A 25,598-nucleotide genomic window follows, 5' to 3' on the forward strand; every position below is an offset into this window, starting at 1 on the left:
GAATTTTGTAATTTTTTTTCTATTTATGAAAGTAATCCTTTGGTAGTTTGATTGGTATATTTTGTTGGTGCAGTTCAAAAGCCAATATTTTCTTAGTTCTGGTTTGATGTTGGGGTGAAGGGATGCGCTCATGAGTCACTAAACATTTAACAAAGGAGGAAGTTTACTTTGCCTTAACAGCAAGGATATGCAACAAGGGTACTGCAGTACTTAGCTGCACCACTCTATCTCCATTTGGAAATGCATCTGATCAATTAGTCATCAGAATATAGTGACTCATGTGGTCTTGGGCACAAATCAGGTCTTAAAGATTCAGAGATCACATACCTTAGACTTTTTATTGTCCTTCAATCAGGAAGCTATGTCAGAGAAACTGGGACTCATCGGGTCTCATGGTGGGGAGGAAGCTTTACCAAGGATGCTGCTAGGGAAACAAGGTCTGAAGGACCTTGTTTGAAGATTGTATATGCAGAGAAGGAGTTGGGCCAGGATAAGGGGATTTGTGTCAGGAAATTATTGTCGTACCATAGTATGACATTGAATAAGTTTATTTATGTAGGTAAATTTAGGAAAAATTATCACTTTTATTATACAGCCTCATCCTACTCATGAGTAATTAATATTTTCCCATTTATGTAGGTCTACCTTCATTACCAAAACAGATTTTTGTAGTTGTATTCTAAATGTCTTGAGTGTAACCTGGAAGGTAGATTCCCAGGTAATTTACATAGTCTATAGTAATCTTACATGGAAGTTCTCTGTTTTGTGAAGTTTTATTAATATTATATAGAAATGTTGATAATTTTGTGGTTATTTTTCTCTTCCACAGTTTTCCTAAAGTTATGAATTGTTTCAGTTAACATTAGATGACTTTTTAGGGTACTTTAAATACACTATCATATCAACTGCAAAAACAGTTGGTAATTTTCTTATTCTTTACTTATGATTAATCCTTCATACTTCTGTTTCTTCCTTCTGTTGCTTCTTCTATTCCTTTCTCGACTTCCTTTTTCTTGTCTTATTGTTATAGCTAGCATTTCAAGTACTATGTCAAATAGAAATGGTGACAATGGAAATCCTTCTTTCACCCTTGAATTTATTGAAAAGGATTCTAGTTTATCACCATAACAAATAGTTCTTGATTTTTTTATAATGATTACATATCATTATAAGGAAAGGATAATTGGTTACTGTTTCTAATTTTTTAACAGAAATAAATGTATTTTTTCAAAACCTTTTTCTATATATACTGATATAATCATAGGGTTTTTTAAACTTTTATTATTGATATGGTTAATTAAATTTATACTTTTCTTAATGTTAAACTAACCCTGAATTCCTGTTATAAGTCCATCGAAGACAGAGGGTAAAATCTTTCTAGTATGTTTTTGTACTCTCTTTGGTATTGTTTTATTTAAATTTTTGAATCTATGTTCATTAGGGATATTAGGAGATTTTGCTCTAACTCCTTATTTGTAACCTGTGTGAGCTTTTATGTTTCAAGTGTGCCTCTCTTAAACAACATATTGTTGGATTTTACTTTCTAATGCATTCTGTTACCTTCTTCCACTTTATGAGTGAGTTCATCCCATTCATATTAACAATTATGTTAGTTAAATGTTTATTTCACTCCATTTTATTCTCTAATATTTTTCTTCTCTATACTCTTTTCTTCCTGTTTGCTTCTAGTTATTACCTTTATTGTTTTCCATTTAACCATTTCTCCACTATCCCCTTTCTAAGCTTAAGGTTTTCTTTCCTTATGATTAATCCTCCCTTTTATATTTCTTTTTTCCCTCTTTCTGTTCCTATAGATACCCTTGATACAAACTAATTGACTAATTTAGACAAAAATGGAGCAGAAGTAATGGCTGTTTCTTTTATTCCTTCCATATTTGATTATATTTCAATTTACCCAACCCAATTATGTGTCTTTACATGTACTCCTGTCTTTTTTTCCATATCCTCTTAGTGAATCCTCTCCCCCTTTATTTTTTATTCTTATAATATTTTAAAAACATAGCAAAACTCTTTTTAGGTCTTCTATCTCAATTTTCTAACTCTATGATTCCTTGGACCTTTTTAGTATCTACTCTATTAGAATGTAAGCAAAGTATTCTTATAAAGTCACTTCTGATTGTTCACTTGTTATCATTTTATTTTTCTTTTGTTTGTTTTTTTGGCGAGTCAATCAGGGTTAAGTGACTTGCCCAGGGTCACACAGCTAGTAAGTGTCAAGTGTCTGATCTGAGGCCAGATTTGAACTCGGGTCCTCTTGACTCTATCCACTGTGCCACCTAGCTGCCCCTTATTTTCCTTTGACTTCCATATTTATGTTCCATACTTTCTTTCCAGATTTTTTTCATGAAAAATATTTGAAAATCCTTTATTTCTTTGAAAATTTATTTTTGTTTCCTTTAGGACTATCTGCAGTTTTTTTTTCTGAGTAAGTTCTTCATGGCTGTAGACTTTTATATTTGACTTTCGAAATATCTCATTCTATATTCTCTGCTTCTGCAAAGTTATAGCTGGTATGTTTTGTGTGATCTCTTTCTTTCTGGCTACTTTTTGGGGGGGTTAGAAGTTTGAGATTCTGGCAATAATGTTACTGGGAATTTTCATTTTGGAGTTTTAATTTTTTTTTGTTTTGAGGAGATGATCTGTAATTCCATTTTCACATTGTTGTTTTCTAACATGCTTGTGCACATAAAATATTTCTTGAAATATAGCATCAGGGTTCTTTTTTTGCTGACTGAATTCATGCAGTCCTATTACTTTAAAGTTATATCTTCTTAATCAAGGTTTTCCAGGTCACAGTTTTCTTTTAAATAAAAGGTGCTTTACATTTTCCCCTGTTTTCTTTTGCTTTTGTTTTAATAATTCTTTTAGTTTCCTAGAATAATTAATTTACAATTGGCCCATTACATTCTGATTTTTAGAGAATATTACTAGAGTAAAGTTTTATATAAGATGTTGATCCTTTTTTCTTATCCTTTCTTCCAAATATTTAATTATTTTTATAACATTTTTTAAAAGTCTTACATATTTTCTTCAAAGAAACCTACGTTCTTTTTGGCAAGGTTTTTTTTTTTCCATTTTCTTTGAGAGGAGTTTGTGCCACTTTCATCCCTTTATCATAAAAGTCCTTTTGTTCATTTATTTATTTATTTATTCATTCATTCATCCATTCATTCATTCATTTATTTGTTTGTTTGTTTGTTTATTCATTTATTTATCTATCTATCTAAAATTAAAACATTTTTGGCAATATACGGCCAAAGAGGGAAATAGCTTTGCTTGACTATGTATGTTTATTACAAGAATGTATATATTTTTTCAAATTGGATGGGGAAACAATAGATTTCTGTAAACTGTTTTTTTTAGTAGACAGGTGGCAGGTATTGCAGATGTGAAATGTTGCATGCACTTTCAGATGAGGTCACTGTATTATTAGTTTTACTTAAGTGTTTTACTTTTTTATGAGAGACCTCTTGTGAAGGTGTGATATGCAAATATTTTTAACTTAAAAACAAATTACATAAATAAAAATTTTAAAAGGTAGACTGCACAGAAGGCTTATATCCATGCAGTATATCACAAATACATTTTTCTTAACTGAACAGTTGGAAGGTACCAGAAATGCCAGTCACCAAATAGCACCATGAGAAATAAGATTTATTATATTTTAAGGAAAAACAAATAATAATGGATATAGGAGTCATTTCTAAATTACTTTTCTGTATGCTGTCAGATTTCTTGGAGCAAAGATCAAAATAAACACCAAATTAGGGAGGAAAAAGATCAAGATGAGAAAATATGGCTTTGAATTTTTAAAAGGTCTTGTTATTATTGTGTTTAGTTGTACACAACTCTTCATGACCCTATTTGGGTTTTTTTTGGCAAAAATACTGGAGTGGTTTGCCATTTACTTCTCCAGTTCATTTTATAGATGAGGAACTGAGGCAAACAGGGTTCAGTGACTTGCCCAGGGTCATGCAGCTATTAAGTGTCTGAGGCTGGATTTGAATTCATGAAGATGAGTCTTCCTGATTCCATGCCCAGTGCTCTTATTCACTGAGTCATCTAGTTACTCCTTTGAAAGTTCTAATCTTGTCTCTTCAAACTAACTACTGTTACTAAAAAGGAGAAGTGGGTAATGGATGATTTCCTACTGCACTTTAACCAATGTAAAACAATCATCATAATGAAGAGGCCAGAAGAATCTAGCAACTTCTTTGGCCAAGTAGAGAGATGTGACAACAAAGGAAGGACCGTTTTAGAATATAAACTAATTTACAAAGCCTTGCACAAGAGGAGAGGGAAAGATTATGAGCATCATTACCTCCTAAAACAGCAATAAGCAGTGGAAAAATGAGAAGATAAAAGATCCCACCGTGTTTATTGTTTATTAACAATATAAAAAACACATTTGATTCAAGGGAAGAATGTGTAACATTGCAACTTTTTTCTCAAGCATACAGGTTAAAGACATATAGGAGTCCTTGCTAGATGAGAGAATGGAGAGGAATTTCTTCAATGATCCTTGCATTATTTATATCCAACAGCCATTAAGAGGGAGACGTGTGTTTTCTAAAGATATTTGCCATTGTAATTAAGGATGCTCAGAAAAGAAGGGAATGGAAAAAGAGATTCCTTATAGATGATTACATCTTCTACATTGTCCTGTTTATAACATTGGGTATGACATGTTGTTTGTGTCAAACCTTAGAACACTATACACTTCTTAAGTGAGATTCATAATCACCCATTCCTGTCAACTTAAGTCTCAAAATTTACATAAGAAAAACCTACTGGGTAAAGAATACTATTGTTGGAACTATGGTATGCATTTGGATGGATAGCTCATTGAGGTTGGTCCACCTATAGATGTAGCATGCCTATGGCTGGTAAACTGTATGTTTTCCCCAAGGACTATGTAACATCTTTCAGCAGAATTTGGGACAAAGTACATCTAATGCCCAAACTTTTAAAAAGAAGTAGTCACATTAGAGCAACTCAGCTTTGTGTCGTCAAGCGAATGAGCTAATAGCATTGAGAAGTCACTGATGATTTGAGAAGTCATTGAGATTTCTGCAGCCATTTCAGCCAGGAGGAGACTTTTAGCAAACAGACAGTGTGGTGTATCCTAAATGACTTGCACCACATCTCCCTGCACCTTGCAGAAATTTGGATATTTGTATTAAGCACATACAATTTCTGTTTTTTCATACTGTAGTGGAAGCCAGAAGGAGGGAGGTTCTGCTTTTGGGAGTGAGGGAAAATGAAGTGCTTCCGGTTTCTGAAATACTTGAAAATGTATCTGCAGCTTCCATCGTATTAGACTTTTTTTTTGTTTTTTTTTGAGGGGGAGGGTTAGGCAGTGGGGTTAAGTGACTTGCCCAGGGTCACACAGCTAGTAAGTGTTATGTGTCTGAGGCTGGATTTGAACTCATGTCCTCATAAATCCAGGGCCAGTGCTCTATCCACTGTGCTACCTAGTTACCCCTTGTATTAGACTTTTATTTAATGTGATTAAAGTATTTACTGAGGTAATAAACCTTACCCACAGAGAGGAGGCTGATAAGGAATGTAAGGGAAATGGTTGATAGGTTGGGGGCACCAGCTGTGAAGTGAATATGTCTTATTCCTAAAAAGAAGTGAATGTAGTAGTGTGAGATAGGAGTTGAGTTGGTTGGCAACCACGCTTCTCTGTGGTCTGGACTGCTCATTGAGGACCCCACAGACCTCCTGCTACCATTATAACTTTCATACCCACACACACACCACAGGGGTTGGGGCATCTGCGGCCTTCTAGGTCCTTGGGTGCGGCATTTTGACTAAGTACAAGTTTTATGGAACAAATCCTTGTATTAAGGGGACTTGTTCTGTGAAGTTTGGATTCAGTCAAAGGGCCGGGCTTGAGGACCTAGAAGGCCATATGTAGCCTTGAAGCCAAAGGTTCCCTACCCCTGCACAAATACAAACATACCCCAAATGGATAATGAACTAGGCCTGACATTAAGTAGTAGAAAGACAATGGGCTGAATTGGAATTAGGAGATTTCATAGACATTCTGATAGTATCAAGTTTCTCCTTGAAACAAAACCCACTTTCTTTAAACACCATTGATGTTTCAGTAATGCCATATGTCTATGAATCATAGAAGGGGGAAAGGAAGGGAAGGGAATAAACATTTATTAAACACCTACTACGTGCCAGATACCGTGCTAAGGGTTTTGTAACTATCCTCTCATTTAATTCTTTCAATAAGCCTGTGATATAGGTAATATTATTATTATCCCCATTTTTACAGTTAAAGGAACTGAGGAAGGCAGATATTAAATAACTTCCCAGGGACACACAGCTGATAAGTGTCCGAGGCATGATTTCAGCTCAGATCTTCCTTCCCCCAGGCCCTGCACGCTGTCACTGCACCTACCTGCTTCACCCTAAAAATTCAAAGTTATGGGCCACTCAAAGAACAGTGGAAAGACTAATGGTGGGTGTAAATAGAGTGCAACAGAACTGTACCAAAGATGTGGCTTACAAGATACCATACAACAGATGTAGCTGTTCTTCTGGTGATACATTATGGCCACAAACCATGGAATACTGCAGTCTCTAAAGAATCCAAGTTATATCACTCTCCTGGCTTGGGAGTCAGCCGAGTAGGGTGCTGCTGCTGCTGCCTCCACCACGAGCAGCTGCTGGAAACATGGTGGGCCTGAGTGGCATGATCAACACCGTCGTGCGGGGCCTTCTTCATCGGCTAATGTATTTACTTTGACCACAAGAGACGGAGAGACCCAAACTTCAAGAACTGGCTCCGAGAGCAAAGAAAGAAACAGAAGCTTGCTAAAGAGAGAGCTGGGCTTTGCAAGTTACCTGACCTTAAAGATGTAGAAGCTGTTCAGAAGTTCTTCTTGAAGAAATACAGCTTGGTGAAGAGTCACAAGGTGACTAGGAAAAGGGTATTGACCACTTGACAAATGCCATTGCTATCTGTGGGCAGCCACAGCAGTTGCAAGTTTTTACAGCAAACTCTTCCATCACCAGTGTTTCAGATGCTTCTGACTAAGCTGCCAACAATTAGCCAGAGAATTGTGAGCGTACAGAGCTTGGCCAAAGATGATATGGAATGAGAAATATTTCAACATAATAAAATCTTAATAAAAAATTTTAAATAATTCTTAGTCCAGAGGATGAGCAGCAATGTGGGGGGAGGGTGGAAGACATACATGCTACTTATGGACTGTGTATTACACTGAAATCTACCAAAGTTGGTTCTAGCTTTGTGTAGGTAGGTTTGCTTGGATTTTATTTATTTATCTTAGTGAGAAGTATATATTGATTATTATTTTCATTTTATAAATATACTATGAATTCTCTAAGTGTTGCTAATTCATTTGTTACTAAAATATGCAGTTGTAAGATACATGTGACGTGACACTACTACATGTTAAAAATACCCAATGCTCAGTTTTGAAAAATAAGGCAATAAAAAGAATTCTGCACTCAAAAAAAAGTTACATGTCATCCAAAGGGTGGAAGAAAAGATAGTAGCTATGTAGTGAGAGGATAGGGCAGCTAGGTGGAGCAGTGCAGAGTGCCAGGCCTGGAGTCAAGAAGATGAATCTTCCTGAGTTCAAATCTGATCTAAGACACTTACTAGCTGTGAGACCCTGGGCAAGTCACTTAACCCTGTGTGCTTCAGTTTCCTCATCTGTAAAATGAGCTGAAGTAGGAAATGGCAAACCACTCCAGTGTCTCTGCCAAGAAGACCTCAAATGGTATCACCAAGAGTTGGCACAACTGAAATGACTGAACAACAACAAAAGTGAAAGGAAGAGATATAAGATGATATATTCAATTTACTAAAATGGGGGTCCAGATAATGTTGAAAGACTTTGAAGAAGGCCCCAAGCAGAATTGAGTGTTCCACCTCTGCCCCACCTTTGGAGGATTTATGGGAGGACTTAGCCTAAAGCTGCATGAGATAAGAAGATAAAGATTCATTGTAATCATCACTGTTGGAGGGAGTATATCCGCATTGAGCTGAAAACAGATCCGTTGAAGTATTGGCATGATGGAGGCATAATAGATATCTTTACATTAGAGTAACTTGCTGTTCTGTATGAAGATAAAAGGAAATAAAGGGGTTCATTGACTAACTTTTAAATATCTTACAATAAACCCTTTTCAGAGATTTGCTTTAAAAGAGACAGCTACAAATAGCAGTCTCATCAGTATTGAACAACAGCTCTGAGGCTGAGTTGAACATTCATTCTTTCACCTCTGCTTAGATTTTCCAGAAATTAAGGGATTAGTTATAAATGATTGGTTACATATAGACACTGTGTGTTTTGCATTTCAATCAGACGTATGAAGAGCCCTAGAATGTCAGCATCTTTAGCAGTATACAGGTCCTCTAAATTCTTTTATGCATCTCTTTGCACAACTGGGTTAAAATAATAAAACTTCAATTGATAGAATCATAGACTTAGAAGAGGGAGCATCAAATGATCCTAGCCTCTGTCCTCAAGTAGATAAATAGCTCAGTGTCTAGGATATTGTTAAAGGTTTGTGCTATTATTAGTGACCTCCACGAATGAGATTGCCTGACCTTCCTTGGTAGCTTGCCCTAGGGTGTCATCAACTTTTCATCAGAGTTCCAGTGTCAAACTAACATTGCTTTTGTTTCCAGTGGGAAACTTGTCACAGAAATATGACCCTTAAATAGAGAATTTTATTGGAGTGGGAGGTTGGAGGGTGGAGAAAATGTCATATGGGGTATATAGGAACACTTTCAGCATTATTTCTTTTGAAGATTGCTGATAAAATACTGTTTTAATTACTAAGTGTTCCTGTTTTTCATCTAAGAAATGAGCAAGAATTCTTTTCAAGCCTTTTTATACCTCCGATCCCTCTAGGAGAACTATTTTACTCTGAAGATGGTCTTGATTGAAGGTTGTAATAATTGACAATAGAGAAAAACAGACAGGAACACAGAAAGAAATGTTTTCTGCTCCTTTATCTTTTCCTTGCTTTTTATCCCACATGAGCCAAGATAATCTTCACACACACACACACACACACACACACACACACACAGATTTTAGTGTGGTTGCTAGAACTTAGTTTATATTCATGTAGTATTTATAGCTACTAAGCACTTACTCATAATTTCATGATCACTGAGCTTGAGCTCTGTACCCTCTGTTTGCTTGCCAGGTGATTTTGTCAAGTATTTTATTTAAACCTCAGTTTCCTCCCCTGTAAAATAAATAATAAAATCCTTCCCTGGATTGTTTTTTTTGTTTGTTTGTTTTTGTTTTTTTGGTGAAGCAATTGGGGTTAAGTGACTTGCCCAGAATCACACAGCTAGTCAGTGTTATGTGTCTGAGGCCGGATTTGAACTCAAGTCCTCTGACTCTAGGGCCAGACTCTATCCACTGTGCCACCTACCTGCCACCTGGCTGCCCCCTTCTCTGGATTGTTTTGAGGAAGATATTTTATGAAATGTAAGGCAGTATAGAGAAGCAAGCAGTGTCCTCAGTGAGAGAGAGTTGCCCTCAGTGTCTGGGGAACCTGGGTTCCAGTCCAGTCTCTGACATATACTAGCTGTAACCCTGGGCAAAGCATTTAATCTGTCAGTTACCTAGGCAAGTGGCTCACAAATGGTGCCCATGGCACCCTATAAAAACAAAAACAAATAATAATGGTAGTAGCTAACAAAATTATAAAAATAGTAATAATGATAGCTAACATTATTTGCCAAATCGTGCCCCCATGGCACGCTGTAACAACAACAATAAGAATAATAATAACAGCAAACATGATGATTATAATAATAATAGCTAATGTTTATATGGCGTTCACCATGTGCCAAGAACTCTGCTAAGTGCTTTACACATATTCTCTCATTTAATCCTCACAACAATCCATCCCCATGTCATAGTTAAGAAAATTGAGGCAAACAAATGATTTGTCCAGGATCACACAACTAGTCAGTATTTGAGGCTGGATTTAAACTTGTGTCTTTTTTACTCCAGCCCCAGCATTATATCCCATTTAGCTGCCCCAAACTCACAGGGGCATCACAGGATATGTTAAACATTCCAGGAAAACACAATGATTCGTGATATCTCTCGCACACTGGGAAAACTACCTCGGAGTAGTTGAGGCTACATTCCTTCTGAAGACATTAAATGTTTAAATAAGTTTTGTTTGCTTGTACTTTGGACTCTTCCTGTAACTCTAGAAACTTTCTGTTTGTGATATCATCTCTTTCCAAACATGGGTTTCTAGCTGTTGCTCTGGTTAAAAAATGAATGAATGAATTAAAATATTTGAAAAAAAAAAAGCAACTACTGCTTGAGTATCAGTATAGAACAGGAAATGAAGGTGGTAGGATTCAATTCAATTCCAAGGTTAGCGAAGCTGTGCAGTACCGAACAGGCATATGTATCCCATTAGCAATTAATTGTTGCTTTTTAAGAATGAAACAAAAATTTATTTTTCTTCCAATTTATGTGTATTGTTTTTTTCCAAAACAGTCCTATTTTAGGACATAAATATTTATTGTGATTTGGACCTAACTGCTTAGTAAACAGAACTGTTAGGTATTTCTTTTGGCCTAGTGGCACAGTGAAAAAAATTACTGAGACATGAACTGAGAAAGTGTGGGAACCTCTCTCCTGGGTAGGCTCTAAGACTGTAAGTTACAGGGAAACTGTTGATCTGCATTTGTAGGGGGAATTTCCTCACTGGGAGTTCCCTATGCCAATGAAATCACAGCTCTATCCCCACTCCAAAAAAAAAAAGCATTGTATAATTGAGTTTTATAGAAATCCTTTAAGGAAGGTTAAATAAGTGTAAGGGCATGATTCACAATTCCATAATCTTCTTATCTTCATTTTGTATACTGTGATAATAAGTTTAAATAAATTTCACAGGATCATATAGTTAGTGAGCAGTTGGGTGAAATCTTTAAGTCTTCAGCTTTTCTCATTTGTGGGAATTCTTACTGGATGATTGACACTGTGGCGACAACAATACTTTGGTATTTCCAGAGCTCTGAGAGTACTAGCAAGCTAATTAAAATATAGCTAAGGTATGAATCAGTGTGGATGAAAACTTGTGGTACTGACCCCCAGTACTACCAAAATAAAAAATCTGGAAAGAGCCTTTCCAGATGTGACAGTCAGAAGTCTTGTGTTTATTGATGTGATGGAAATGATCAAGGCTTCCAATCCTCTCTTCTATAACATATTTTGTTAAATATTTTCCAATTATATGTTAAAAAAAAAACCCTAACATTTAAAATTTTTTTTTGGTTTCCAAATTCTTTCTTTCCCTTCCACCTTCACCCCCTCCTTGTGAAGGCAAGCAATTTGATATTGATTAGACATGTGAGATTGTGCAAAACATTGCTCTCTTTTCTACAAAGTTATCCACTTAACCTCTTGAAGGGCTTAAGGTGTCCTCAAGATTATGCATTTTCAGAGTACACAAGACATCAAATGCTCCTCTCTTGAGGATTTCCCTTTGCCTTCTCTATCCCTCTATATTAGTCCCCTACTTTTGCAGTAGCATTTCAGCGGCTTGTGCTATCTAGGATTCAAAGGACTCTTCCCCAGAAAAGTGTTTATGTTCTCTTGAGATGACTCTTAACTCTACAAAGAGATTTCCATGCATTTGCACTGCTAGGCTTACAGCCCACTTTTCATCTTCAGCTGCCACTGCTTGAACAGATATTGAATTTACCTCTAGCAGGCATCTTGCTTTATTTTCAGTTATTTCTTCCCTGTCTAGTAAGGTTTTAAGCTTTCTTGCTAGGTCTTTTCCATAATAACTCATTTCCACATAGTCATTCAATCTTTATCTCCTTGAAGGTACTGGAATGTACCATTGCATCGAGCAGTTTCCAGAGCATAGTCATTGTTCTTTCTTTTTGAACACTCTTGTTTATAGCTGGCATTTCCCTTCCCCAGTACCCATCATGTTTGTTCAGTATTTTCATCCTAGCAGTTAATAAGGTTAGCTTGAAATTTTTGTAGTATTCTACCTGAACTCATGCATGCAACTGCCTAATAATTGTACTTTGTTGCTGCTGTTTTGATTCCATTGTGGTCTTAATAGCAATGAATAATAATCCTTTGAAACATCTTGGCACACAACAGTATGGTAAGTTATAGTAAAAACAACATGTCTAGTTGTCTAATCATGTACTAGGAAGTTTCTAATTTTCTCTCTCTCTTTCTCTCTTCTCCCTCTCTTTTCTCTGTCCCCTCTCTATTTCTTATCTGTCACACACACATGCACACACATGCACACACACACACACCATCTAGCACAGTACCTAGTTTGCTATTTTGTGAGTTTATACAAGTCACTTCATAACAATAATAATAATAACCAGCATTTTATTTATATAGTACTTTAAGTTTTTTTTCTTTTGTTTTCACTAGGCAGTGGGATTAAGTGACTTGCCCAGGGTCACACAACTAGTGAGTGTTACGTGTCTGAGGCCAGGTTTGAACTCAGGTCCTCCTGACTCCAGGGCCAGTGCTCTATCCACTGTGCCACCTAGCTGCCCCTGCTTTAAGGTTTTCAAAATGCTTTATAAATATAACATCTTTTGATCAAGGAAATGGGTGTTATTATTACTCCCATTTTATAGATGAGGCAACTGAGGCAGGTAGCAGTTAAGTGAATTTGCCACAACTAGGAAATCTCTGAGGCAGGATTTGAACTCAGGTTTTCCAGAGGTACAGCCCTCTGTCACCTGGCTCAGTCTCTCTAGGGCTCAGTTTCTTCTCAAGTTTCTCTCAGTTTCTCTAAAGGAAGGAGATGAACAAGATATTTTCTCACATCTCTTCCATTTTGATTATCATTACTACTTCATTGTTCTTCGCTGCTTCCTCATTGGACCAAAGTATAAACCTTCTTCTCTGTACAGTATGATTTTCCTTCAGTGTTAGGAATGTGTCTTATGTGTTGGTTTCAGATTATGATATCTCTATTGCTTGCCTCACTCTGAGAAGCTAATGTTTTGGTTACTCTTTAGTATTATGGTTTAGGCAAGGATTTCTGTTTGCTGGCTTTATCCAGAGCCACATTCTACCTTGAGCTTCTGAATACTTTATAATTAAGATTTTAATATTTATTTAAAAAGCTTCTTGTTGACACCATAAAAGCATTGAAATTACTACAGTTAAATTTTGCTGTTGTTTAGTTATTTTTCAGTTGTGTATTTTGAGGTTTTCTTGGCAAAGATACAGGAGTGGTTTGACATTTCTTTCTCCAGGTCATTTTACAAATGAGGAAATTGAGGCAAACAGGGTTAAGCAACTTGTTCATTGTCACATGGCTAGTTAAGAGTCTGAGACTGGATTTGAACTCAGAGGAGTCTTCTTGAGTCCAGCCTTAGCATTCTATCTATTGTACCACCTACCCACCCAAACAGTTAAAACACCCTCCTTTTTTGTTGTACTTCTTTGTCTTCATGCATTTAGCAGTTTTGTGTGCTCTTTAAAGGAAGAAGTTAAGCAAATGACACCTTTTTTTTTCAAGTGCTTGAAAATGATCTTTCAGTTGTTTTCCACTTCTAAATAGTGCAAATGTAAAATTCATGAACATCTTGGTTTTTGGTCTAATTCCACAATTTATTGCCTGCCACAATACTTGAAAATTGCATTGAAAACTCTTTTTTAAAGGGAGCAGCAAAAGGAACACATCTATTGCTGACAGTGTAAGAGATATGCATTCCAATTGTCTGATTTCCAAAACAATAATATTGCCTTTTTTAGTGTGGTTGAAAACAGAAAGAGCAAATTGTCATTCAATTGCAAAAATTCAATATAAAAGTTCCTGTATTCCAGTTTCTGTTATTATTTAGTTGTGCTGAAATGCTAGGGGGGTTATGGTAAGGCTTATCTATTAAGTCTATCTTCTCCCCCGCGTACATGCTTTTTGATGAGTTGTAATATGATTAAAAAAATCATCTTCTATATGATCACTACCAGAAAAATGCCATTTTCATCATCTTGCCTCAAGGATGATAATGTCAATTCTTTTTGAAAATTCATTTAAAAAATCAAGACATCCTTTCTCAATGAAACCTTGGAAAAAAACTTTAAACTTGTTGGGGAAAATCATGAAAATACAATGGAAGGGTGTAATGGATATCATTGTTCAGTTGTTTCAGTGACTCTAGGTGACTCCATTTGGGGTTTTCTTGGCAGAGACACTAGAATGATTTGCCATTTCCTTCTTCAGTTCATTTTCCAGATGAGGAAACTGAGACAAACAGGGTGAAGCGACTCTCCCAGGGTCACACGACTAGTAAATGTCTGAGGCCAGATTTCAATTCGGGAACGTGGGTCTTCCTAAGTGCAGGCCTGGCACTGTGCCACCTTGCATCACAAAAACTTAATTTAGCTTTCTACAAAAATGCATTTGTAGTTCTGTTTTGCATATAGATCAGAACATGTTGCTTACTCTCTTCCCCACTCCCATTTCTCCTGATTTTAAGAATTTTTTTTCATATATGTTTCCCCTGAAGAAATAAATGAGTTGGTAATAGAGTTTGCTCAGCCTATCATCTCTTTGACTGGGCCTCTTTATGCTATGTGGTCCCTTAGACCAGAGTCACATAGGCATCCTTGAGTTGGACTAACCAGTGCTGACTACTTTCTTTGCATTAGAGAGCTGGCAGAAGCAGCTGAGTGACTCAGTGGTTAAAGTGCTGGGCCTGGAGTCAGGAAGACTCATCTTCTTGAGTTCAAATCTGGCCTCAGACACTTACTGGCTATGTGACCCTGGATAAGTCACTTAAGCTTGTTTGCCTCAGTTTCCTCATCTGTAAAACAAGCTAGAAAAGGAAATGGCAAAGCACTGTAGGAACTTCATCAATAAAACCCCAAATGGGGTCATGAAGAATGGGACATAACTGAAAAATGACCCTGCAGCAACAACAGATGTGGCCGTTCCTAGGGGAATTGTGGCCTGGTAGAAATCATAATCTGCCACATTATTTACTTAGGATAAAATCAGTTTCCATGGGTTCAAGCCCACTAAAATAATAAAATCAAGATAAAATGACTATTAGTGAGTTAATGAAAAAGCATTTGCTAAATATTTACTAAGCAAGTGCCAAACATTGTGCTAAGCAACAGTGTTACAAATATAAAGATGTGTCATAATACTTGCCTTCCAGGAGGTTATATTTTAATGGGGGAAGGCAATTTTATGCAGGTGAATGATGGCCAGGACAATGTTGAGATTCATGGGGATATTTTGTTGATCCCTAGAGCAGTCAGGTGAAATGCCCTTTTTAGAAGTAATGGAAATATTGCTTTGATTCCTAGGTCCAAAGCAACAGGTACAAAGGGGGTGAGGGAGGGCACCTGTGGCTGCGGAGAGAAGGCCTGGTTAAATGGATGTTTTTGATGTGAAGGTGAAGCGTGGCCTGAGGTTTGGGGCTAGGTAGATCAATATAGTCATCAAAGGAAGAAAACTTACAATAGGGAAGCAGACAGCTTGAGGGATATGAGTAAAAGTGTGTGAGGAAATGTAATTCATCCAACATTCAGTAGCGTACTGTATACGCTATGTGGAGGAAACAGAAATGGGTAAGACACAATTCCTTCCTTCAGGAAACTTATACTTTTGTAGGAGCAGTTATTCAGTTCAATTCAATAAGCATTTATCATTCTTAGTGAATGTGAGACATCATACCAGGCACCAGGTGTAGCGTTTTTGTTCTTCAGCCATTTTTAGTTGTGTCTGATGCTTTGTGACTTCATTTGGGGTTTTCGTAGCATAGATGTTGGAGTGGTTTGCCATTTCCTTCTCCAGCTGGCAAACAGGATTAAGTGACTTGCCCAGGGTCACATAGCTAGGTAAGTGTCTGAGACTAGATTTGGACTTATGTCTTTCTGACTCCAGACCTGGTGCTCTATCCACTGCACCACCTAGCTGCCTCTAAGGGTAAAAAGATAAACACAAAAAAAAAGTCCAAGGGACAACTAGGTGGCGCAGTGGATAGAGCACCAGCCCTGGAGTTAGGAGGACCTGAGTTCAAGTGTGACCTCAGACACATAAGACTCATTAGCTATGTGACTCTGGGCAAGTCTCTTAACTCAATTGCCTCACCAAAACAAAACAAAACAAAACAAAAACAAAAACAAAAAAAATAGTCCATAACCTCCAGGAGCCTACGTTATACTGGGGGAATAAAATAGTTACATTGATATGAAATACAAATATGTACATTGATAATCAAATATAGGATAACCTGAGGAGGAAGACAGTCCTGACAGCTAGGGGGAAACAGGAAAGGCTTCCCTCAGGAGATCCCACCTTAGCTGAATCTTCAAAGAAGCTGAGGCTTCTAAGGGGCAGAGGTGATAAAAGTGAATTCCAGGCATAGGGAGCAGTCTGTAGAAAGGTTGAGAGGTAAGAGATGTAATGCTGGGGTTGGGGAATGGTAAATAGATACATTTGACTGGAATATAGTGTGATATAAAGTGAAGTAAGACTGGAAAGGAGGCCTGGTGCCAGACTGTAAAGGGTTATAAATAATAAGCTGAAGAGTTTCTGGTTTATCCTGGAAGCAGTAGGGAACCACTTCTTTAGCAATGGAGTAACAGATGATGGGTTGCTAGATGGCACAGTGGATAGACTGCTTGGCCTAAAGTCAGGAAGACTCATCTTCATCAGTTCAAATCTGGCTTTAGACACTTACTGGCTGTGTGACCCTGGGCAAGTCACTTAACCCTGTTTGCCTCAGTTTCCTCATCTGTAAAATGCACTGGAAAAGGAAATGGCAAACTACTCCAGGATCTTTGCCACGAAAATCCCAAATGGACTCACCAAGAGTCAGACATGTATGAAGAACAGAAACATAATGATACATATACTGAGGCATATGTTAGATAGGTTATTTTGCCTATTGTATGGAAGAAAGATTAGAGAAGAGGAGAGCATATAATAAAAATGTTAATAAATACCTAACCTACTAAGCAGACTGAAATTCAATTTGCCTTGATGATGTTAGCACTTTAGGGGCTTACGGTGTCTATAGTAAATACTATATGATACATATGTATATGTATATAGATTTCTAGCCTCTTAAAGGAGAATATGGCTCTACTCTCTCTCTAATAGCTTGCTCAGGTCATTGGCCCAGCACTGGTCTCCCCAAAGACAGGGCATGAGATCATAACTTTGACTTACTACCCTAGGACTGGCTCTTCCATGCAGTCTACTCAGTAATGGAGTGAGAAACGTACCTCATTTCTATTGGGCTGAAGGGGCTAACAATCCATTCCATCTCCCATTAATGGGAATCTTTGGAGCCTTCCCTGGATAGTTAATAGCCTACTTAGAAAAAAAAAGGAAATGTGTTTCAGAGATGACTATAGCCCATTCAGTGTGGCTTGGGTATCATATTCCTATTTTTGCTAATTGACTGGGAACTATTTTAGAAAGCACACTGTAATTATAGTGTCTGACCTTTGATTATAATTTTCAGTGCCCATGTGTTTATGTTATGTAATTGTGATGATTAAATTATGGTGACTTCCGGAAGAAAATTAAAAATCATGGAGGGGAGGTGGGAAAAGCCTTTCAACTAGTTAAGAGTAAAAATCACCCAAAAAGATGTGCCATCGAGGACTAATTTCCTTGAAATTGTGTGCCTGTTGTGAAGATTAATAACAGGTGGCCTTTTAGGGAGCTCCCAGCCTGAGTCTAATGTTCTGGTTGTTCTTTTATTATCCCAAACCTCCATAACTAAAGGATTTTTTTCACCCTGCCCTTTGTTCACAATATGGGACTGTAATTGAGTTCATATTTCTCACCCAACCTTTCAGCTGTAATTAATATTTTATTATACCAGATTTTATCACTAAATAGCAGAGCAGCAGGGTATTGAGCTGCATGGGCGTGCGCGCGCGCGCACACACACACACACACACACACACACACACACACACAGGAGCAGTAGTGACTTATTGATGCCAAGCAAGTTCCTTGTAATGAGTTATGGTTGAGAGAACACAGAATGCATTTATGGTGCCCAACAAATATCCCAAAGTAATTTATGGCTGATCATATCTTGATCAGACCAGGACAAAAAGAAATTAAAGTTTCTAAAATAAAATATTTAATTCTCTGAATCTATTTATTCTATGCAGTGTATGTTACCCAATGCCCATTGTCTATGTTATTATCAGTTTTCATTATGTCATTTTATGAACAAGACTGTGTTCGGTCAGCTGCTTTAGGTGCTGAGAATCACATGAAATTGTCTAAGGACTGTTCACTGTGAATATTCTGGAGGGTGATGGAGACATTGAGTCTTCTCATTAGCGCTGTCTTTGAGCTAGTGTCAATTGGAAAGCTTTCATTCCACAGAGCTCCACTGAGTTTAAATTTGTTGTGATTTTATTGGGCCATTTTGAACAATGGAGTGTAATCTCAGTAAAGAATCTTGAAAAGACGTGTATAAATGGTATCTCTGAGTGATAGAGTAAAATAGCAGACAAAATGAAGTGTATTTTATTGCTTAAAGTGTAATAACTTGGTATTAAGCCATCTTCATTATGAATCCATCTTTCGTGGTTTGGGATTTATTTAGATTTTTTAACCCAGCAAAGAATTATTTAGATTTTTAACCCAGCAAAAATATTAACAAATTAATATTAATATCTCCTGTGTCTTCTTTTTCTCTTCCTTACCATGGAAATGATGAATTACACCAAAAAGTCAAATCAAGGTAGAAGTCATAATTAGGAGCTCTGGACTTGAAGACATTGCTAAATCTTTGCAATTTTCACCAGTAACACTTACTTTAAAATGGATTGGAATCAGGTTACCACCTGAGTTAAAATTAAGAATTTCACATAAAGGTGAATGAGTAGATCATGTGAACATAGTTGTATACCTAAAAGTGACCTCAGAGGAAATCAAGTAGAACCTTCTCAACTTAACATTGAAGAAACTGAGGATCAAGAACATAGAGGGACTTACATAGGACAAGACCATGTAAGATGTAAGTGTGGGAGGTGAGATCTGAACCCAAGACCTCTACCTCCAGGAAAATTAAAAATAAAACAAATCAACAGCAAGTTTCATCTCAGAGTTAGGAAGGACTGAACACTTGATAATATATTTGAACTCCCAACTTTCAGAAAATCATATGGAAAGATTTTCAGATGTTCTTTCCTGGGCTTTACTTCATATGCCATTCTGTATAAATGCAGATTTCCTATTTTGCTTGTAGAGGCCTTAGAGTTTTGTTGCAGAAAAGCCTAGCATAAATTAAACTTTAAATTAAATTTCATTCCATAAGAAAGTCCTGTTGTAGTTATGTCCTATTTCTGGCAGATTCCTCCTCAGTGTGGATTGTATTTTAATATTACAGGTGCTGTAGGAAGATTTGATATTAGTTGAAATACTGAAATTGTGATAGAAAAGGAAGAGTACAACTTTAAACAAAGGAACTATGAGTAATACATTAGAAGAATGATCGAATTTTAATTCAGTACTTGCTCAGCTCACTAAGCAAGACACTGCTGTTCAGTTTTCAGTACTGAAAAATTTGCTGTTTTATTGTCTTTAAAGAAAAGGCATTCAAATGATGAGATTTTGGAAGCTGGGTTTGAGGTTATAATTGCAGTTGGAAAGGTTTCATGAAATTAATTAGTGAGATGATCTCATTTTTATAAATGAAAAACACATCAGTCATAAAGTTCTGTCAGGTTACCATTGACCTAAGTGCTAATAATGTGTTAATTTACATTAAGGCGACAGCAGTGTGTGGCAATTGGGCAGCAGATAGGATTTAGCTATTTTTCATTAGCACTTGGACTTTGATAAAGGGGAACGGAAAAGAGCTGCTTGACCTTTCAGTGCTTAAATTATTAAAGAGCAAATAGATTTGAGGTCTGGATGCTTGCAAATATAATTTGTCTTGTGGAGCAAGGATGAAAAGACATTTTGGATCTGAAATTGCTCCAGTCAACTTAGCTCTCTCTCTTTAATGTATCTGAAGATGAATAGATGGGAGCCATTTAAAATGTAATATACATGCAGTAGTGTATGTAGTAGAACTAATATCAGTTTGCTAGGACAAAGGCATGTTTAAAGGATAATTTTATCCCTAAAATATCTGTGAATTCTTAAAATTTTTGCTCCTTGGCAAATAAGGGAGTTTTTATTTTCACAAGTATCCACTTGATTGAAATAATATTGCTTGTGCTTTTTTTCTTCATTTAACAAGAAAGTCTAAGTTGTCCTAGTTATAATTTTGTCTTTTAATCAGTTGGCACTGTGCAGTCATGTTTGTTGTTGTTTTTTGTTTGTTTTTCTAATTCCATTTCTAGACTATCTAGACTTTGGATTATCTGTGGCAAATTCAAAATGTCATGCTGACTTCCTTCCATGATTCAATGTATGCCTGTCCTCTTAATCATAAGATCAAAGGATTTAGAACTAGAAATTCACCTTAAATCAATCAGTTAATCAAAAATCATTTATTAAAACACCTTCTTTGTGCTACCAGGGTTAGAGAAACTGCAGCCTCAAGGCCACACATGGCCTTCTAGGTCCTCAAGTGCAGCCCTTTGATCGAATCCAAACTTCACAGAACAAATCCTTTTATTAAGGGGATTTGTTGTCACAGCAGCTAGGCACTGTACTAAACACTGGGAATATGAAAATAAGAAGGAAAAAAAAACCTCTGCCCTCAGAGATCTTACATTCTGTTGGGGATATGCAACATTTATATATCTATGTCTATGTCTATATCTATATCTATATCTATATCTATATCTATATCTATATCTATATCTATATCTACAGCTAGATGGGTAGATAAATAAATACATATAAAACAGATAGAAGATGATATAGTTGGTGAGGGTACTGGTAGTTGTGGGTACTCAGGAAGGCTTCTTATGCATTTCAGGCATGGAATATGGCCAGTGCAAAGAAACACACAGGAAACGGAACATATTATATGAGGAACAGTAAGAATGCCACTATGGTGCAGGAAGGAGTATAATGTGTAATAAAGCTTGAAAGGTAGTTGGTTTCAGGTTGTGTGTGTTTAAATACCAGAGGTGTTTATATGTGGGGCATCCTGAAAGTCTTAATGCAGTTTTAAGCCACTGGAGTTTATTGAGTGGAGGAGTGATATGGTTATCCCCATGCTTTAGGAAAATCACTTTGATGGCTCTGTTGAGGATGGATTGGAATAGGGAGAACCTTTAGGCAGGCAAATAGATTAGAAGGCTAATGTATTAGTCCAGGTGAAAGATGGTGAGGGCCTGAACTAGAGTGCCAGCTTTGTGACAAGACAAGGTAGATGAAAGTGAGAGATATTTTGGAGGTTGAAACAATGGGGTTCAGGGGAAAAATCAATTAATTCCCACTCTTATATTTCACCAGTGAGGAAACTAAAGGCAGAAAGCTCAAGAATATGCCCAATATGATATAGGATAATAGAATTTAAAAGTAGAAGGGAGTTTAGAGTTCATATTATCCAATGCTCTCGTTTTACAGATGAACAAGTTAGCCTAAAGAGGTGATATGGCTTTGCCCCAAGTGACACAGATAGGAGATACCAGAGCTAGCATTGCAAAACAGTTGCACAGATTAACGTAAAAGGAAATAGAATTTAAATAACCCTATCTTAGAAAAAGAAACTGAACAAGTCATAAATGAACTCCCTAAGAAAAAATCCCCAGGACAAGATGGATTTACAAATGAATTCTAACAAACATTTGAAGAGTGATCAATCACAATACTACATAAACTATTTGGAAAAAAAAGGTAAAAAAAGGAATCCTACCAAATTCCCTTTATTACACAAATGTGGTTTTGATACCTAAACCATGGAGGTCAAAAACAGAGAAAAACTCTAGCTAAATTTCCTTAATGAATATCAATGCAAAAAAAAATAAATAAAATACTGAGAAGATTACAGCAGTCTATCACAAAGAGCATGCATTATGACCAGGTCGAATTTTTACCTGGAATGAAGGGCTGGTTCAGTATTAAGAAAAACCGTTATCATAATTAGTCATATCAATAACAAAACAATGAAGACCATAATATTATATCAACAGATGCAGAAAAAGCCTTTAACATAATGTAATGACCATTCCTATTTAAAAACACTAGAAAGGATAGGAATAAATGGAGTCTTTCTCAAAATGATAAGTAGTATCTGTCTAAAACCTTAAGCAAGCATTATTTGTAATGGAGATAAGCTAGAAGCCTTCCCAATAAGATCAGGATGAAACAAGGATGCCCATTATCACCACTGTTATTCACTATTGTACTAGAAATGCTAGCTAGAAAAAAAATTGAGGGAATAAAAATAGGCATTGAGGGAACAATCCCTCTTTGCAGATGATATGAAGGCATACTTAGAGAACCCTAGAGAATCAACTAAAAAACTAGTTGGAACAATTAACTACATCAGTAAAGTTGCAGGATATAAGATAAACTCACATAAATCATCAGCATTTCTACATATTACCAACGATAGAAAGAGAAATTCCATTTAAAATAACTGCAGACAATAAAAAATACTTGAGGGAGTCTACCTGCAAAGAAAACACCAGGAACAATTAGAAAGATGTTTTTCCTGCAAATACAGATCTAAACAATTGGAGGAATATTCATTGCTCATGGGTAGATCATGCCAACTAATTAAAATAACAGTTCTACCTAAGTTAATTTACTCATTCAGTGTCATATAACTCAAACTAAGAAAAATTATTTTTAGAGCTAGAAAAATTAGTAACAGAATTCATTTAGAAGAACAAAAGATCAAGAAAATCAAAGGAAACCATGAAAAAAAAATGTGAAGGAAGGCAGCCAAGCAGTGTCACATTTCAAACCATATTATGAAGTGGTAATCATCAAAACAATCTGGTACTGGCTAAGAAATAGAGTGGTTGATCAATGGAATAGACTAAACTACACAATACGTAGTTGTAAATAACCATAGTAACCTAATGTATGATAATCCCAAATCTCCAAGCTTTTAGGGAAAGATCTCACCTTTTGACAAAAATTGCTAGGAAAACTGGAAAGCAGTTTGGCAGAAACTAGGCACAGACCAACATCTTACACTATATACCAAGTTAAGGTCAGAGTGGATAAATGATTTAGACATAAAGTAAATTAGTAGAGCCCTGAAAAATATACCTGTCAGATTTATGGATAAGGGAAGAGTTTATGATGAAACAAGAGAAAGAGGAGATTGTGGGAAGTAAAATAGATCATTTTTATTACTTGAAATTAAGGAGAAAAAAACTTTTGTACAAAGAAAATTAATGTAGCCAAAATTGGAAGGAAAACAGGAAATTGGGGGGAAATTACAGCAAGTTTCTTTGATCATGGTCTCATTTCTCAAATATATAAGATAGTAGATTCAAATTACATAAATAAGAACCATTCTTCAGTTGATAAATGGTCAAAGGACATGAACAGGAAGTTTTCAGGGGGAAAAAAGCTATTAATAATCACACGGAAAAATGCTCTAAATCACTATTGATTTGAGAAATGCTAATTCAAACAACTCTGAGATACCACCTCACGCCTATCAGATTGGCTGACATGACAGGCAAGAAAAATGAAAAATGCTGGAGGGGATATGGCAAAATAAGGACATTAATGAGCTATTATTGAAGTTGTAAACTTGTCCAACTGTTCTGGATAACAATTTGGAACTATTCCCAAAGAGTTATAAAATTGTGCATACCCTTTTGACCTAGTAATACTGCTACTAGGTCTGTATCTCAAAGAGATAAAAGAAAAGGAAAAATGGACCTATATGTACAAAAATATTTACAGCTACTCTTCTTGTATTGTCAAAGAACTGGAAATCTTTGGGGATGTTCATCAATTGGGGAATGGTTGAATAAATTGCAGTTTATAATTGTGATAGAATACTATTATGCTATAAGAAATGATGAGCAGGATGCTTTCAGGCAAACGTGAGAAGATTTATATGAACTCATGCAAATTGAAGTGAGCAGAACCAGGAAAACATTATACATAGTAATCACAATATTGTAAGAATGATCAACTGTGAAAGACTTACCTACTTTGATCAAGGCAGTGATGAGATATATATTTTTACAAAGGCTTACCATGTGCTAGCTTATACAAAATTTAAAAATTTTCATCCTTTTATTTTCTCAAAAGTTGCACTAATTTTCAAGTCATTTAAAGAGGTTAGTTCAGAGGAATTGGAATCCTGAATCTGCAGCCTCTAGATCTAATAAATCACCATCTTCCTTCTATACATTACACTAAAGCTAATCCTTTTCTTCTTTTTACTCCTCTTTTTTTGGAAGGGGGCGGAATATGGAGGAACATATTTGGGTTTTTTGCTATTTTCTAGTGCTCTTTTTTTCTGGATTAATGGATTGCACTTTTCCCAGCTATGCCTGGTACATAGTATTTACTTATTGATTCATTGATTTTTTTTATCTTAAAAAGTATCCAACCTCAGGTGACAGTTATCTCTAGCTAGATTTTAAACTATAGTGGGAGATTCTAGGAGAAGACAGAATGAGCTCCTTTCCATTCTCATGATATCTTATTGAAGGGCTCCTATCCTCATCATCATCCTCATCATCATAGCTAGCATTCACATAGCACCTACTATGTGTCAGCCATTGTACTAAATACCTTGCAAATATTTTCTCTTTTGGTCCTCACAGCCACTCTGAGAGGTGGGTGTTATTATTGTCCCCATTTTACAGTTGAGGAATCTGAGGCAATGAGTGTTTCAGTGACTTGCCCAAGATTTCACAGTTAGTATCTGAGGCCATATTTAAACTAAGGTCTTCCTGACTCAGGGGCCCAATGTTCTATCCTCTGTGCCACCTAGATGCCTTTCAGCTCTAAGTCCTGTGTCACAGTACTGTTAGATCCTTCCTTTTAGTCCTCCAGGCAACCTTGCTGTCACTTTCTCCTTCTCTCAATATGAGATCACCAGCAAAGCTTAGGGGCCCCTAGGATAGCTTCATGTGTCTGGTCTCCACATCTGGAAGCAGCTCTCTCCAGTCTCCCAATTATATCGTTAACTCTTTGTTAAGACACTGATCTTGATATTTTGTAGTATGAATTGTGGCTCTCCAAGAATGCATTTTCCATCCAGCTGCCCCTTGAAACACTGAGTGGTAGCAGATCTGCCCATACTTTGAACTCTACAAAGTTCAAACCCTATGGCTTTCAGTGGGGTTTCTGGGTATGTGAATATCTATCATAGCCTTCCATATAACATTAAAGGTGTTATTTGGCCAAATATCACCACCAGGTGTTAGCAAATTAATTATTTCACCCAAATTTTCCCCTAGAAGTCCTGCTATTAGGGCATTTTGATGTATTTTCAATGATTATTGTTATTGGCACTGTGGAGACGCTCTCCAGTCTCAGCTGGCTCCCTAATCTCTTAGCATGATTGCAGAAAACCCAAGCATACATATCTATGTTTTGACCCCTTCCAACAACAACAACAGTTGCCTCTAAGCCTACACTCTAGGGCAAAGCATCTCCCAGTATAT

The 25,598-nt window shown here is 36.5% G+C and overlaps 1 protein-coding gene and 1 pseudogene across 7 annotated transcripts in view; both read left to right on the forward strand.

The window, feature by feature from the left end:
- Window positions 1-25,598, forward strand: part of PTPRM (protein tyrosine phosphatase receptor type M) — a 922,867-nt gene that overhangs the window by 515,306 nt on the left and 381,963 nt on the right. The gene's annotated exons all lie outside the window — the stretch shown is intronic.
- LOC110207764 (mitochondrial import receptor subunit TOM20 homolog pseudogene) lies at window positions 6,716-7,142 on the forward strand (annotated as a pseudogene).

Source organism: Phascolarctos cinereus, unplaced genomic scaffold, assembly GCF_003287225.1.
Source record: "Phascolarctos cinereus isolate Bilbo 61053 unplaced genomic scaffold, phaCin_HiC Scaffold_4;HRSCAF=312, whole genome shotgun sequence".
NCBI lineage: Eukaryota > Metazoa > Chordata > Mammalia > Diprotodontia > Phascolarctidae > Phascolarctos > Phascolarctos cinereus.